This window comes from Manis javanica, chromosome 6 (genome assembly GCF_040802235.1).
Source record: "Manis javanica isolate MJ-LG chromosome 6, MJ_LKY, whole genome shotgun sequence".
Lineage (NCBI taxonomy): Eukaryota > Metazoa > Chordata > Mammalia > Pholidota > Manidae > Manis > Manis javanica.
Genome location: NC_133161.1, coordinates 139,687,590 through 139,705,919, shown reverse-complemented (window position 1 = coordinate 139,705,919; position 18,330 = coordinate 139,687,590).

The window sequence follows — 18,330 nt, the reverse complement described above, 5'->3', positions numbered from 1 at the left end:
GTAATGCCTTCAAGGTCCATCTTGTTGCAGATCACAAGATTTCATTCCTTTTTATGGCTGAGTAGTAATCCATTGTATGTGTATATATTTTTACTGCATATATATATTGTATCTTCTTAATCCTTTCAGCCATTGATAGACACTTAGGTTGTTTCCATATCTTGGCTATTATAAATATGCTGCAATGAACATACGGATGCATACATCTTTTTGAATTAGTGTTTTGTTTTGTTTTCTTTGGATGGATACCCAGGAGCAGGACTGCTGGATTGTGTGGTAGTAGTTTTTTTTAGTTTTTTGAGGACCCTCCATACTTTTTGCCATAGTGGCTGGACCAATTTACATTCCCACCAACAGTGTAGGAGGGTTCCCTTTTCTCTACATCCTCACCAACACTTGCTATTTCTTATCTTTTGGATAGTAGCCATTTTGACAAGTGTAAGGTGAAATCTCATTGAGGTTTGATTTGAATTTCCAATTATTAGTGCTGCTGAGCATCTCCTTGTGTGCCTGTTGAACATCTGTATTTCTTTTTTTGGAAAATGTCTATTCAGATCTTCTGCCATTTTGGGGGTATTTTTTTATTAGTATTGAGTTTTATGAGTTCTTAACATATTTTGTGTATTAACTCCTTATTGGATATATGATTTGCAAATGTCTTCTCCCATTCAGTAGGTTGCCTTTTCATTTTATTGATAGTTTCCTTCACTGTGCAAAAGCTTTTTAGTTTGATATAATCCCATTTGTTTATTATTGTTTTTGTTTCTCTCGCCTTCAGAGTCACATCGAAAAATAAAATCACTGAGCTGATGTCAAGGAACTCGACACATGTTTTCTTGTAGGATGTATATGGTTTCAAATCTTACATTCAAGTCTTTAATCCATTTTGAATTGATTTCTGTATATGGTGTAAGATAGTGGTGTGTCTATGGGAGGAAGTGAGCTCTGTCAGGATCTTACTACATCACCATCTCATGGAAGTCAAATTTGTTATTCAAGTATTTCCAGATACAAAATATGAAATGATTTAATACTGTGAATTAAAAGACAGATGCTGACAGTTTCTTTTTCTTACTTCCTCTCCTGATCAATGTTGAAGAATCACTTAAGTATGTCTTAAAAACCACCTAAACATCTAGGTAAGTCATTGAAAATAAGAATCAAAATTACCTGTGTGACCAGACTGACTGGTAATTTAACCATATTAATTATCTAGCTCAGTCAAAATTCTTAAGTAACTATTTCCTTGATAGAGCCTGTAAGAGTTTTATTTTTTTAACAGCTTTGAGATTTAATTCACGTACCATATGATTCATGCATTTCAAATGTACAATTCAGTGGTTCTTAGTATATTCTAGGGTTGTGCCACCATCACTGCTGTCAAATTCTAGAACACTTCTGTCACTCTGAAGAGATGCTCCCATGAACCAACAATCCCACTTCTGCATATTAATCCCAGATAATTGAAAGCAGAAGCTCAAACATTCATTTGCACCCCTATGTTCATAGCAGCATTACTCATAATAGCCAAAAGGTGGAAAAACCCAAGTGTCCATCAACAGATGAATGGGGAGACAAAATGTCATTTATATATACAATGGAATATTACTCCATCTTAAAAAGGAAAGAAACCCTGTTACATGCTGTAATATGTATGAGCCTTAAGGACATAATGCAACACAAAGTAAACAGGTCACAAAAGGAACACTCTGATTCCACCCATGTAAGGAGGCTAGAGTGGTCAAATTCACAGAGAGAGGAAGTAGAAGAATGGTGGCCAAGGTCTAGGAGGAAGGGACAATGGGAAGTTGTTTAACAGGTAATGTTTCAGTTTTACAAGATGAAAATATTCTGGAGATCTGTTTTACAATAATGTGAATATACTAAACACTACTGAACTGTACACTTAAAAATAGTCACAATGGTAAACTCTAGGTTATGTGTTTTTTATAGCACAAGTAAAGTTTTTTAATTTAAAAAAAATCCATGCCCATTTGTGGTCACTTACCATTCTTTCCTCCTTTAGCCTTAGGCAATCATCAACTTACTTTCATTTCTCTATGGATTTGCTTATTCTGGACTTTTCATATGAATGGAATCATACAATAGATGGGTTTTGTGTGTGTGTGTATGTGTGTGTGATTTGAGTCTTTCATTTTTTTAAGATTGATCCATGTAGCATGTATCAGTACTTTATTGCTTTTTATTGCTGGATAATATTCTACCCAATGGATATACCACTTTTCATTTACCCATTTATCAACTATAAACATTTGGCTATTACATTTCTATTAATTGGCTATTATGAATAATGCTGCTATGACTATTTGTTTACAAATTTTTCTGTGGATGTGTGTTTCCATTTTTGTTGGGTATATATCTAGGATTGGATTTGCTGGGTCATGTGGTTGTTGAACAATCTGAGGAGCTGAAAACCGTTTTCCAAAGCACCTGCACCATTTTATGTTCCTACCAATGGTATATAAGAGTTTGAATTTTTTCACATCCTCCAACACTTGTCATTATCTGTCTCTAATTATAGCTATCTTATTGTGTGTGAAGTGATATCTCACGTGGTTTTAATTTGCATTTTCTTGATGGTTAATAATGTTACCATCTTTTCATATACTGAATTGTCTTTTGAGATCCTTTGCCCATTTTGTAATTGGGTTATTTATCTTTTGATTATTGAGTTAGGGTTATTAATATATTCAACATACAGGTCCCTTATTACACATAAGAATTGCAAATATTTTCTCCCATTCTGAGGATTATCTTTTCACTTTCTTAGTGGGTTTTTTTTGCAGCACAAAAATTTTGAATTTTGATGAAGTCTAATTCATCTACTTTTTCTTTTGTTGCTTTCTCCTATTCTTGATCCAAGATCACAATGATTTATGCATATGTGTTCTAAAAGTTTTATTGTTTTAGTTCTTACATTTAGGTCTGTGATCTATTTTGAGTTAATTTTTGTGTATGGGGTTAGATAGAGGTCCAATTTCATTCTTTTGCATGAGGATATCCAGTTATCCCGTTATATATTTGTTCATAAAATTATTGACATTATTGAATTGATTTGACACTTGTTGAAAATTGATACACCATTAATGTAGGGGTTTATTTATGAACTCTCAGTTCTGTTTCATGAATCTATTTATCCTTCTGTCACTACAATCTGTCTTGATTACTGTAGCTTTGTAGTAAATTATGAAGTTGGAAAGTGTGAACCCTCCAACTTAGTTTTTTTTTTTCAAAATATTTTGTTATTGTTTCATTTTTTTCATATACAACTATTAAGATCACCTTTCTGCCAATAAGCCAGCAGAGATTTTGATAAGGATTGCATTGTATCTGTAGGTCATTTATTGCCTTCTGATTCATGACCATGAGATATCATTTTCATTCAAGTCTTTAATGTCTTTCAGCAGTGTTATATAGTTCTCAGAGAATAAAATTTGTACTTTCTTTGTTAAATTTATTCCAAAATATTTCATTCTTTTTGATGCTGTTTTAAATAGAGTTGTTTCCTTAATTTTATTTTCAGTTTATCCTAAGTATATAGAAATACAATTGATTTTTGTATATTGCTCTTGTGTCTTGCAAACTTCTGAACTCATATTTTACTTCTAATAGTTTTTTAGGGGGTATCTTAGGGCTTTTTTTATATGTAAGATATTCTCATTTGCAAATGGAGATAGTTTTACTTCTTCCTTTCCAAGTTAGATGCCTTTTATTTCTTTTCCTTATCTAGTTGCCCTGGGTAGAACACCCAGTACAATGTTGAATAGAAATGATGAAGTGGACATCCTTATCATGTTCTTGATCTTAGGGAGAAAGAATTAAGTCTTTTACCATTATGTATGAAATTAGCTATGGATTGCTCTTGATTAGGCAACTATTTGAGGCAATTATTATATGAAGAAGTTCCCTTCTATTACTAGTCTGTTGAGTGTTTTTATTGTGAAAAGGTATTGGATTTTGTCAAATGCTTTCTTCTGCATCTATTAAGATTGTCATGTGTTTTTATTCTTTTTCCTATTAAGAATATGTATTACATTAATTGATTTTCAGATGTTAAACCAACCTTTCAGTCCTGGGATAAGTTGTACTGGTTTTTGCTTGTTTATTTTTTCTTTCATCTTATATGACAAGTGTTTTGCTGTTTTGTTCTATTTTTTTTTCTTTTTTTCTTTTTGTTTGGTTATCTGAAATAGGTGAATTAACTTGTCTGACATCAAAAATTAACATTAAGTCGATGCTGATGGGATTAGATTTCTCATGGGACTAGGGAGCTTTCCAGACTTCTTTGTCTAGCTTCAGTCTTTGAGCATAAATCTCACCCGAGAATGGAGTATGTTTTTCCATTATAGTTTGGTCACATGTAGTGTCTAATGATTCCTTTTTGTGGGTTTAGAGGATGCTGGGATAGTTAGCCGCCAAGGAGGAAGTCTGAGTCATGTGACCCTTAGAGTGGCGAATCCTGTTTGAAATGGATGGATGTGATTTGGAGAGGAGCCTGGGATCTGTTTGCCTGAATTACAAGTCTGTGAAGTCACACTTGGGAGGGCAAATTCTACAAGCTTTTTCTATTAGCAGAGACTTAGCAGGAAGAAGAGGCCTGAAGATAAGCAGTGAGCTTAACTTAGGATTTCAATTTCTTGGGGGGAAGAACAGTATTAAATCTGGGCCCACTATTTCAAATAGGGTTGATGGCAGACATTTCAAGCGAAAGATGGTTGAAGAACACTTTTCCAGGTCATTGTTTCGCTTCTTTACTCTCCTCGAACTTCCTGTAGGTCTTTCCTCATACACACTCTCAGCTAGTGACAGTGCTTCCTGTCTCACAGAAAACACAAGCAGCCCAAACCGAATGTCCCCAAGCTCCCTCCCGCTGTGTACCTACCTGTCTGTCTGAATTACTGTTAATGAAGGTGAACTGTTAAAGCTTCCTGTCAATAAGGTTGTTCTCCTGTCTTGGGCCTGCTCTCGCTGGCGGCCAGATCCAATTCCCTTCTACCTACTCAAGGATATTGCCTCCCCATTTCCTCCCCTTCTCTCTGCATTGTAATTTCCCCCTGACTATAAGAGTGTTCCACCAGTACATAAACCTGCTCCCATTTAAAAAACAACCAAGTAAAAGCAAAAGGGACAGAAGAAAGGAGGGGTGGAGGGAGGGAGGAAGAAAGGAAAAGAAAGCTACTTTTCTCTACCCCGCATTCACTCTCAGCCATCACCAGGCTTCATAACAAAGTCCTTGAGTTGCCTACACTTTCCCGCTTGTGTTCTGCTCACATTGTCTCTTAAACACATTCCAGTAAGGCTATTTGCCTTTGTCTCTCCAATGAAAATGTTCTTTCCAAAGTCACCAATGACTTCCACATTGCTAAAGCCGGTGGTCATTCTCAGACTTCATCCTGACCCATTCACAGAATTAAACATGACTGATCGCTCTGGTTTTTTGAAGTACGTTGTCACCTGGCTTCACAACACCAAAGATTTTTTATCTTTCTTCCAACTTCAATGCCATCACTTCTGAATTTTCCTTTGCTGTGTTTTCCCCATGTCCAGTCTTAGTATCAGTGTCCCAGGTCTCAGTTCCTGGACTTCTTTTCTATCTACACTTGCTATTTTGGTGATCTCTTTTAGTCTCATGGCTTTAATATTGTCTACATACTCTTTACTCCCAAATTAGGATCTCTGGTCCAGACGCATCCCTGAAACCTCAAACTGTTATAACCCTGACTTCCTACTTGTCATCTCCACGTTGTCAGTTTATGTCCAATTCGCTCTTCCTACAGTTGTTCCCTCACCAGTTAACAGCAAGTCCATCTGTCTAGTTATTGAGGCCAAGAACTTGAAAAAATCATTGACTTCCCTCTCTTTCACCCTTTAGCACTTCATCAGCAAACTATGTCAGCTCTACCTTCAAAATATATTTTGTGTTCATTATACTCCTACTGCCAGACTCCTGTTCCAAACCACCTTCACACCTCTCTCATGGATTATTGTGTTGCCTAAGCAATTTCTCTGCTTGCACCTCCTGTGCTTTCTCAATACAGCAGCCAAACTTAACACATCCCAAAACCAACCTTCTGATCTCCTCCTTCTCCATCTCAACAAGCGACAGCTCCATCCTTCTAGTTGTTCTGGCCAAAAATGCATGGAGCCAACCTTCACTCTTGTCTTTCTTATACAATCCACACCCCATCCTCATTAGCTCCACCTTGAACATATATTTAAAACACAACTGGTTTTCAGCATCTGCCCCGCTACATCGCTGATCTGAGCCGTCATTATGTCTTACCTGAGTATTGCAACAGCCTCCAGCTTGGTTTTATTTGTGTCTTTGCCGTCTTACGGACAGTTCTTAGCATCACAGCCAGCGCAGTCCTTTCAGATAAAGCAGGATCATGTCACTCCTCTGCTCAAAGTCTCCTTTGGCAATTCCTTTTACTTAGAAAAGCTGGAATCCTTACAGTGTCATACAAGAACCTATAAAATCTGGTCCCAATGACTTGAGGCTTTATCTCCTGCTGTATCTCCTTGCTCATTCTGCTCAGCCTCATGACCTTGTGCCTCCACGAACATTCCAGGGACACTTACTTGCCGGCTTTTTCACTTGCTGTTTGCTTTGCCTGGGGACCTTTCTTCCTTAGATGGTGTTTGGCCCACTTTCTTGTCTGCTTCATGTCTTAGAGGGCTTCCCTGATCATCCTGTTTGAAAATGCAGCCCTCCTACCCACTGACCACTCAGGTACCCCCTATCACCTTTCCCTGCTGTACTTTTTATTTTCTCTCTTGCCACGGGCTTGTATGCTCCATGAGGGAAGAGTTTTTGCCACTTCTTAAGACTCTGCCTGGAACATAATAGGCTCTCAGTAAATATTTGTTAAATGAATGAGCAAAGTATTGTTTTAAAACTTCCAAGTAGTTCTACACAATTAGTAGCTTTGCCTAAAGTTTTTTATCTTTACTCAGAAAGTCTTTAGACATCATTTTATTCATTTTCCATTTTCTCATTGTGACTCTGATTGTGATAAATAATTTGATTTTTCTTGGTTACGGTGTTCTGCAAGATAAGAGGGTTATTCTAAGTGACCTTCCATCTCCTGTGCAGCTCCAACATTCTATGAATGTATTGTTTTATAGTTTTGACCTCACCCTCAAGGTTTCCATTTCATTTGTTTTCCATGCTGACTAGAGGTAAGTTTTACCTGTGGTCAGTGAGATAAGGGTGGGGCAGATTCATTCTCCTCTACTCTTGACCCCAACATGATCTTGTTGTCAGAGCAGGTGAAAATTCAGTAGGTCACAGTGAAACAGGAGGGCAGAACAGGAGGATACAGGAAAATATGGGCATATGTCCAGCAAGAGAGGCTGAAACCGGGGAAGCTCAGCCATGCTGCTCCCTAGAGGGGAACTTGAGCAGCTCACAGAATCCATGCCAAGAGAGGGAATATGGCATTTCCAGGATTATGGTAGTAGCAGAGGATATTCATGTACTTGTTTTTCTGTATCAAAAATGACCACAAAGCTGGTACATGACACATTTTTTCAGGTAGTCCAACCTAAAACAGCTTGCTCCGATTGCTTTGATAACTTAATTGTACAGGCCTCATCCTTAGCTTTTTAGCCCTTTTACAATGGGCAGGAACAAGATTGTCAACAATTTTATTGACTCCCCACTGGATGCAGGGGCAAGAAAATGCCGCTTTTATATCTTCTAACCACCTAAGGTGTGATAAAGGAGCTAGCAGGCACTACTTTTCTGTTTATTTACATAGATTCTGTTTTTGGAAGCAAAGTACTTCCTTTAGTTTCCCTCTAAGAGTAGTTGCCACAGTTTGCTTTGTGTCCAATCTTGGACATTTTTTTCATGCTTCTCAGAAAAAAAAAAGATTGGGAGATGGGGAATATTATAGAGGAAGATAAGAGCAACTGCTACCCTGGCATGCTAGACCTGTTCTGCTTGGCAAAAGACTGATTATGTTGACTTAGATTTTTAAAGTTCTCATAAGGTAGAAATGAACGGCCCATCTCAGGTCTTGGTCTCAGTAATACTGACCACTATCAGAGGGGTGTGCCAGGGAAAAGTCAAATGGATTCCTTTGACTAAGATACTTTGTCATGAGTTTATCCCTTCCAGGCCCCTGAGATCACCCTTGGTGGAAGTTACTCTATTCTGGCCTTAGGTCCCCTCCTCCCCCAACATCTACAGCCATCATTAATGGATGAAACTATTAGACGTTGTCATCATCTGAGTCCCCTACTCCATCCTCATGTCACTGAAAGTGAGAGAAGCAGACCTTGTGTCTCTTGGTGTGCTGCAGTAAGGAGCATACAGTGCCTACTGTGATGTATTTTTGCCAAAAAAAGAAAAAGTTGGAACTGAATACAATCAAGTTTTTAAGACTTTTTCATCTGGGTTCCAGGAGAAAATTAAGTCCTACTGCCCTAAGGAATCCATTGCATGTCACGAATTAACTTCTTAGAGTGGTACTTGTCATTCAACTCATTTTCTACATTCTGGCTTAGATGAAGATAACACGTAAGGAGAAAAGCCACGAGGATCCCATTTACAGGTATTAAGAAAGAGTTGGAAACAAACTGTATGATGAGAAAGCAGAAACCCAGAGGATTCATTCCATGAGGAAGCAATCCTGGCTTGAATTGAAACAATGGAGAGATGGCTCTAGATTAAGACAGGTATATAGAGAGAATGACCTTTAAATAGAATGCATGGACCTTGTTTGGGTTCTGATGTGAAGAAACAGTCCGAAGAAGGCATCTTTGAAGCAATCAGAGGAATTTGAATATTCATTTTGTTAGGCAGGACAATGGCTTTATAGTTATATAAGAAAATACCTATGCAGAGATGGTTACAGAAGTATATGGGCATGAAATAAAATTACATTTGAGATGTACCTGAAAATAATTCAACAAAATGAGATGAGAGAAATGAAGTAGGGGTAGCAAGTTCAGTAATAGTGAATCTAGGTGATGGCTGGGTCGGGATTTCATCACAGAAATTTATAGCTATTCGCTCTGTTTTTGTGTATGTTTGAACTTTCTTGAAAACACTTTACTCAAAAACTCTTGGGCTGGAAATAACCTTGCTAATGTCATAAATGTCCTCCTGTGCCCCATCACCCCCAAGATAATAGGAGACTTAGGTAGGAAAGTCAGATCCTTTAGCTGTGGGACTTCTGACATAGTAGTTTTTAGGTGATTAGGAACTAGAGGCCTCAGTATTTTGTGGCCTTTCTATAAGAAAGATTGACTAAATAGACATAGGTTTATTCCAATAGGCCAGGTCTGTATAGAAGTTTCCTAACATAGCTCACCTCCTGAGTAATCAGATAGCCACCCAGTCACCTGGCTTATCATTTGGTGAATCCCCAGGCATATAAAAGTTGAGAAGGTCATGGGTGAAAGACCATGGAGAATATTAGAAATGACAAAAAGAGCAAAATGGAAGTTTAATTAAAGGTGATTTGGGAGTAAGAGAAAATATTTATAAGGTTTGACTCAGGGACAGGAGAAGTCATGTATATTGGTATCTTCCCTCTGAATGGAGTCTTCTAGAGATGGAAAAATTTCTCTTTGTTTTCAAAGCTCTTTGTTGCTCTGTTTTCAAAGGCCCTAGTGCTGTGAGGTAGTTGGTCACAGTTTAAATCCTGGTTCTGCCACATCACACATCAGCTGTGTGACCTTAAGTAAGTTCCTTAAACTTCCTGTGCCTCGGTTTCATCATCTGCAAAATGGGAATAATAATAGCACTTACTCACGGGGTTGTTAGAATTCAGTAAGGTGGTGCATATGCAGTGGTTAGCCTAGCGCCTGGCACATGTTCAGGACAGGAAGAGGCAAGGCCTTCTCCTCTTGTTTCGGCTCCACTTGGAATCCTGTGTTTCAGATCATTTAGCTGGGAATGAGCTAGGTAGGCACAGGAACACAGGGATGTCCGAGTTGACCTTTGCCAAGAGAAAAAATCTCCCATGTCCCTAAGCTGTGATGGTATTTACATTAGGTTTGCATTTGGCTGTTTGGTTTTCTTTGCTCCATCTTACAACGAGCCTTCCTGCTACTGAAGTCAGATATTTCTGTAAGGTGGAGAAGTGAGGAAAGAGAGTTTGCCTAGTTGCCAAATGGATGGGTGTGTCATTTAAATTGCAAATGATCGTGCCTTTATTGCTCAACCAGAGAACTGAGATGTCTACGTTCAAATCTTGGTACAGTGACAGGTGGCAACTACACTCACCGCGGTGAACATTTAGTTATGTGTATAATTGTCAAAGCACTATTGTAGATCCAAAGCCAATAAAATATTGTATATCAACTGTATTCCAATAAAAAGGGTAATAAATAAATGAGTAAATAAATAAATCTTTCCTGGCTTAAAACTGTAGGTACCCTCCTGCGACAGGAGCCACGTACCTTATTACATTGCCAAGGCTGAGTTATGGTTCACTAGGACGGGGGACATGCTTTGCCCTGTTTTCTCAGGTGGGCGCTGAGTTTTCTCTAAGGAGTTCAAAGCGATTGCCATGAAGCTGACCAACATGTCTTCTGTCACTCATTAGGATTTTCTATTCTATGCATAAAACCTGACTGTTGTGCAGCTCTGTCTTTTAGGGGTCAGGGCCAGGGAGTCTTGTTCCACTGAAGGTAACTCCTCTTTATCTTACAGTTGACTTGGGTCAGGACAGTAGAAGAGGGAGGCCAGGAACAGAGCTGAGACTGGGGAGCGGGGGGAGCTTACCTATGTCTGTAAGGTGGGGAGCAGGACTGACTGTGAGCTTAACAATGGAACATCATGGGAAAGAGTTTGAAGCAGAGCGGGACTGGAGCTCCGCCCAGTGCAGCAGGAAACAGTTTAGCCAGACACAGGTCTCTGACCACCATAAAGTTGTTTGCTGTTAGTTGAGCAGACTGACATTTAGTGGCTTACACTGTTGTGTCTGTAGTAAGTAACAGTTTATAGTAGGTATAGATTTACAGATAGTAGTGGCTCAGGCTGGAAAATCCATGAAGGAATGTCATCTGATGCAGCTAAACAATGATAACTGGACCCTTAGTTAATGCTCTGCTATATATACATCTTTCTATTGATAACATTTTCGGAACCCCTAACCCATCTCTTCCTCTTGACCATTGGCAAAATGGAAATGCATAGATTAATAGCTGTTAGTGAAACTTAATTTGGCTCCAGAAAGTAAGTTGTAGTAAGATACATACAACTACACACCGACTTATCGAGGCAGCAGAGGGTGGGGCTTTGTTTAGGCCTTGGTATAGTTCTGCCATATGACATACAGGAAATAGGTCGTAACGCTTGTTCCAAGACGCATTGCTTGAATTGACGAACCAGTTATCTCAGCTACCAGCATGCTTCGTGCTCCTGTGCTGGCCAGGAGCCTTTCCTCAGCTGAGCAGCTGGGATATAAGGCTTGCCAGGTAGGATGACATATGAGGAGATGCACTGGGACTGGTTCCAAACTGGGTATTGCTCCTACACAGATCTCAGGATTGAGTCTGGCCTCTCCTTGGGACCCTAGGGTTCTGGGCACTGGCTAAGAGCCCCTGAGGAAGAACAGGCCTTCTGTTTGCCTAAAATGTCCTTCTAATTCTCAGTCTTCAAATTTTACTCACAGAGGCAAAGTATTCCTACCACCTCATCTAGGAAAACTTACCTGTCAGGAGTCATTACTCCTGCCCAACCATAAGGTACTACTTGAAACTCAATGTAGCACATAAGTTTTCTGCCCCATGTGGTGAATTGTTCATACATTTTAGAAGACAATTTTTGGCAAAAGCAGAAAATCATGACTCTCGCACAGATATTAAAATGAACATGTGTTGATATGAAAATGAACATGTGTTAAAAGACTTGAATTCATAAAAGAAATAAGCAGATGTTATAACTGGTTCCAAGAAAAAGGAAAAGGCAAAAAAACCTCATTTATATGGAAAAAGGAATGTTGAAAGTTCAAATGGAGACCAAACTGATCTTTTCCATTGTTATTTATAACTTGTGGAATTATAAATTAGATCAAAGCTAATAGACTATGATCACAGACTATAGGCTATAGATCAAGACTATAGACTAAAATCACAGACCTGCAAGAGCAGTCCTCCAGACAATGCATAGCTTTCTACTGAAGCATAAAATTTTTTCTACCAACTCCCCTATTCTAATCAAAAATAGTCTCAAAGAAAGGCTATTCTTGATCACAAACTAAGACTGGTCTCATTAGATTGGATCTGATCATTGATATAAGAGCAGCAAGGGTATTAATTTACCTCACAGGTCTTCTTAAACTTGTTTTGCTGCAAGTTTTCTTAAGGAATCTCAGATTTGACTTTTAAAATACTCACGAATTAACCAGACTGTATGTTCATTCATAGCTCATGTGTTTTCAACCTGACTGGATTTAAAAATTTTGAGGTGTGTGTATGTGTGTCTGAAATTTCAGTCTTTGCAATAAATAGACAAGGACATAAAAGACTTGAAGGACTTGATAATGCAACACCAGGACTTGAACGAAACTAATGAATTCCCTGTTTTTTCTAGAGGCCCCTGGGTGTATCCCCTCTCTCTGAAGTGCTGTCATTACAAACTGGGAAGAACTTGTCCAGATGCATCAGCAGGAAGGGGAAAAAAATGTTTAGAAAGAGTGCTCAGTAATGGAGAGAAATTACTGGCTCGCCCTTTGGCATACAGGGAACTGTTAGATGACGCTGATGCTGATGAAGGGAGGCCGGCCTGAGAGCAAGAGTTTCTCAGAAGGCAGGCCTAGAGTAGGACTCTTTCCTTCGAGGAATTTCTGTCTTGGGCTTGATTCCTGCATCTTGCAGCCTGTCCTTTATGTACGTGACGAGGAATGCAAGCAGTATAGTAGGAGCCGGGGAGCAGAGGCCAGCACTATTGGGTTTTATGAAGAAATTCTGGACCAGAGGAGATACGTAAGATAATTTTTCCACATCTGGGGCCTGCCTTTGCTGACCCAGGTATCTCAGGGTGGCAGGAATTCAGTCTCTACTGTGGGGCACTGGTTTGTTTATTCAGAACTTCTTTAATCTTACTAGGAAAACTCTTCCCTGGAAGCCTTTCCAGTTCTTGCCTGTGAAAAGTATCATAGTTTTTCGAAGTCACCTGCTTCTGATTTCTAACCCAATTTCCAATTTTCCTTTGCCCAACCTGTTCTTCTTGTTTAGTGCCTCTTGCTTCACAACAGTAAAGAGAGATTCCCAATCGCAGATGAAAGGGAACTGCTATGTAAGGCAGGGAGGCATTTTCACAGTACCCCAGGTGCAGCGAAGGAATCTGATACTTTTGCAGTGGCCTTTGGGGACAACTGGTATCTCATCTTTCCACCATCATCATCGTGTGATTCAGGCATGCCTGTTCTCCTCTGTGAGCTCACATTTATTTGTCTGAGGAATGGGGAAGAGTATTATCTCCTAGCCATCCAGTCAGGCAGAGGAAGGTGTTAGATAAGAGTAGTGTCAGGATAACTTGGAATCTAAGGAGTAATACCAAACTCTAATGAGGAGGGTGAGTTAGATGTTAACTCGAGTTAACACGGACAGCTGACCATGCCACTCCAGAGCAAATTCTCCAAAGAAAAGATCTATATTTGAAAGGTAAATATCAGTCATCACATGTTTCTAGAGTTAGCAACCTGAGAACTACTAGAAGAAACTTGAAGGTTAACAAAGCTGTGCTTTTCCCCCACTTCTTACCAAACTTTTAATAAAATAATGACAGATACACAGGAAGTTGCAAAAACAGTTCTGAGAGCTCCTGTGTACCCATCATCCATTTCATTTCCCCCAGTGCTTACATCTTATACAACTATAGGACAATTCCAAAATCAGAAAGTGGACATGGGCATAATATGTACTTATAGTTCTTCTACATGTGCCATTTCCCCATGTGTTGATTCATGTAGACACCACTGCAATCAAACCTGTTACCCCTGTGGCATTACCCCTGCACCCCACCAACCCTTGGCCCCTAAAATTCTCTTAATCTGTTTTCCATCTCCATAATTTCATCATTTCTAGAATTTAATCTCAGTGGCATCATCACAGTATACGGCCTTTTGAGACTGATTTTTTTTCACTCAGCACCAAGCCTTTGAAGATCAATAGTTTGTGCCTTTTTATTGCTGAGTAGTATTCAATGGTATGGATGAACCACAGTTTATTCACCTTTTGACGGACATTTTGGTTGTTTCCAGTATCGTATTACTGTTAAGACTGCTGCGAACATTTTTGGACAGGTTTGTATGGACAGAAATTTTCATTCATCTGGGATAAAAGCCCAGGAGTGCAACTAATGGGTTGTATGGTAGGTGTATGCTTAGTTTTTTAAGAAAGTGGACAGCATGTAGTTACTTGGATCATGTTTTTAATCCCCTCTGCCCTGTGGGTGGTAGAAATCCAGGCTGCCTACATGACCCCGATTAAAGCCCTGGAGTGGGGAGTGGAGATGGACGCCTCATTCCTGCTTGGAGAGTGGGGGTTCTGTCTGATGGGGGCTCCTCTGATGCCACTGTACATGGAGGGAAGGGAGGGGGCCTCCTGACTGCTCCCCTGTGTCCCCCACTGAAACCCTGGTGGTGGGGCAGAATGCTCATTACCACTGAAAGGCAGAGAAAGTCCTGGCTTCTCCCTTGGAGCTCTCTGCCACCACCCTGATGGTGGGGTTGGGGGTCACCTCCTTACAGCCAGGTGCAAATGGAGTTCGGGGCTCCCCACTTTGCCTTTGTGGATAGGAGTGGAGTGCATTAGTGGTGTTTTCCGTGGTGTTTGGCTGGAGCCACGGTGCTTATTGCTAGCTGTCTCTTTCTTTATCCTTTAGCTGGATACAGCCAGTGTTTCTAGATGGTTTTTTCTTCTTTTCCTTTTGTCTGTCCATTGGTACTACTGAACTGCTAACTTCTCCAGCCCCTAGTCCAGGGTAGGTGAAGCAAAAAACAAACCCAGACAAATCACTGTTGTGTCTCTCCCCAGATCTCAAGGTTCCTAGCCAATCTGCCTTCTCCTCCCCATGTTTCCAGAGGTTGCTTATGCTGTTGTGTATAAGGCCCAGGGTTTTTGTGCTCTGCAAGAAGCATAAGGAGAAATACATCAATTCCATCTTAGTCCAGAACTGGGAGTCCAACAAAAGGCTTTGAAATAGCCATTTCTCCTTTAAGAACATAAATTTGATCATATCGTAACCCTTCTTAAAAAGTTCCTTGTCATAACACCCACCGTCCAAAGGATAAAATTCCTTTGGAGCCCTTAACATGGACCGTTAAGGCGCTTCAAGAGCAGTCACGCCAGCAACCCCTCACCCTGCACGGCACCCACCAGCTACCAGAACATCCCATGCACCAGTTCTTAACTGGGCCATGCTTTGCATGCCCCACTGTCCACAGACACTAGTGTGCACACGCTCTGCTGGTGCCGCCAGAGCCTAGCCTAGTGGTATGTCTTCTACCAGAGCTCTCTGAGGTGCAGGAAAGTCTCTATACATCTCAGCCCCCTTCAGCTGCAAACTTGTTTGAGGTTAAGGGCTGCACCTGTCTTATTCATCAATGTATCCTCAGTACGTGGCACTCCGCCTGGCACCTAGCTGGCACTTGACAGGTGTTTATGAAATGAGTAACTGCATGCATTGTAACTTTCAGAAGGGAAGCAACACAAATTGTCCTCAGCTTGTATGACTTGGCTACCTGAGGCTACCTCACTTTTGTCATTCCCATGTATTCCTTTTTATTGTTCTCCCAGAGCAAAGTGACTTGGGGACACTATAATTAACCACTTCCGCCATCTGTCCGTGCCTTGGTGAGGACTGCCTGCTTTCAGGGTGTCTTCAGACATACCTGCTGCCACCACCAGGTGACCCCATGAGAACTGGGCTGCCCCCTCTAGGGTCTCCAAAGCCCATTCTTCAGGCCCTTATGAGCCATCAGTACAATCTTGAACAGACTGAAGCTCCTAATTTTGACCAGTTACATTAAGGCTAGGACTTTCTTTGCTGAGCCCTTTCAGAAAATTGTCTTTTACTGAAACACAAAATCTTTTTGGATACATGGTCACCTTGCTTATCAATCTTTTGACTGTGTTGGCCAGAAGACATTTAATTAGCAACACTTCTTAGATTTCAGAATCTGACATATTTCAGATAATAATAGCTGCTTTCATTTTTATGACACTTTACTTAACCCATGTATCCATCCTTGTGAACCCCAAATCATTCAACATGTGTCATGATTACACTTAAAATAACCCAGTTAGGTTGTATATACACTCATAGAGATACATACATAGACATACACACACACACATGTATATACACACAGGATATTAAGGATTTTTCAGGTCAAACCTATTCTGTTATACCCCTTGATGCTTTCTAAGGACTGTGATCCCTTGACCACTGTATTTCATTCATCTATAATAGCCACTGGTTGTCATCAGTTGTAGTCAATATCTGTTCCTAATACTGTATATAATAAGCTCATGCACATATAATAGTTGCTTCACTTACCAAAACCTATTTAACATGGCCAGGTACTTTTATATTTTTTAATTCTCACAGCCACTCTGCAAGGTAGATGTTATTATTATTATCCACATTTTACAGATAAGAAAACTAAGGTTCAGAGAAATAGTAGAATCTGAGCCAGAACTGGCTCTGCCTCAAAGCCCCTGTTCTTTCTACTACACCACTCAGACTTTAAAAGCACAATCTCTTCCTCCTAATATCCCAGTCCTACCCCATTAATCAAGGGTCTGGGTCTTGAATCTGCACCAAGCATTGTGTTAGTCTCTGTTTACTAAGGCAGAGTGGGAGGAAGGTGACGTGTTCAAAGCGTGGTGCTTTTGTGTGCAGTGAAATTGGGGGTTCTGCTGCTTAATGTCCTGTGTTCACAGCACCTGTTCTTACAGACTTCCTCAAGCACTCGAGGCCCTTTGAAAAAACCAGGGAGGACACATGTTGCCGTCTCTAAAAGTGTCTACATAGATAAGTGGCTGCCCAAAAGTCCTGTGGGAGTCAGGGAAACTTGTTAGCAGGAGGAGCCGGTATTTGATGGCCAGGCCAGTTCCCGTCTTACAAGCGTGTGATGCATAGTACGCAGTTTTGCCAACTTACAGGGCTACCCACAGAAAAGAACCCAGGCTCCTTTCGTCTACCTTGTAATTCAGTAGCTCATCTCTTGCCTCCTATTTCCTTCAGCTACTGCTGTCCACACCCTGCAGGGTTGGAGGAGGCGGCGTGCAAGGGGTGCCAGGCAGCAGGAAGGTGAGTCAAGAGTAGAGTTTGTGTAGGTGAGTGAAAGGAATATCTGAGACATGACATCCCTCTTTGTCCTTCCCTCCCCTGGGCAGCAGGAAGCAAGGACATCGTCCATCTCACCTGCAGGAGCAAGTGAGGAACATTGGCAGGAGGCTTCCAGCTGCCATCTTGGCCCTGAGGTAGGGATATATGGCTGGAACAAGAAGTAACTGGCACGAGGCACAGAGTGTCTCTGGGCCGGCCCTGCTCCCAGCCGCTTGTTGGTTCCCCGAGGATCATAGCCACACCACCACGGGGGCATGTTCTTAAAGCCACTCTGAGAGTTCCAGCCCCATATGAGCATGTGCCCGGGGAGGCACAAACACGGAGCCGCCAGTGGGCACGTAAAATGAGTTGCTCCACTTCTCTGCCCTTGCACTTAAGGCCAAGGCCGCGGGACTCTCTTGAGAGTTAGGGGCAGGGTGGGGTCAGGGCTCAAACCCATTTGCAGACACATTCCTATTCCGTGTTCTATTAACACCTTTGTCCTCCCGGAGAATGCTTCCCTGTCCACCCCTCTATAGTTTACCCTGGGTTCACATGCAAAGATTTCACAGTATCTTCTTATGGTGGAAGCATACCCTGGAAATCTTCAGACTACAGCCCTGAAAGAGTGCAGAATTCTGTGCCCCAGACTGGCCCTTCACTGCTGCTGGCAGCCCGCCCCCAGGAGGGAAGCCAGGGTGGCTGCAACCTGTCTCCCTGGGGAGCTGGTGGGGCGCGCAGCCTCCCTGGGAAGGGGGGTGGTAGGGTCCTGGCTGGCTCAGGACAGAGTCTGGTATCTGAGAGGGACAGGAAGCACCTGCCAGAGCCTGGGAGGCAGAATTTGGGGCCAGTGTTTTCACCGTCTGGAAAAACCTCCGACACTCCGAGGGGCGCCGGCGCTCAGATCAGGGCAATGTGGGGGCCCACTCGGTGTCGGTTCCAGCCCTCTAGCGCGCCTCAGTTTCCCGGTCTGTGTCAGGGCCACTACTTCGCAGACGGGAAGGCGCTGC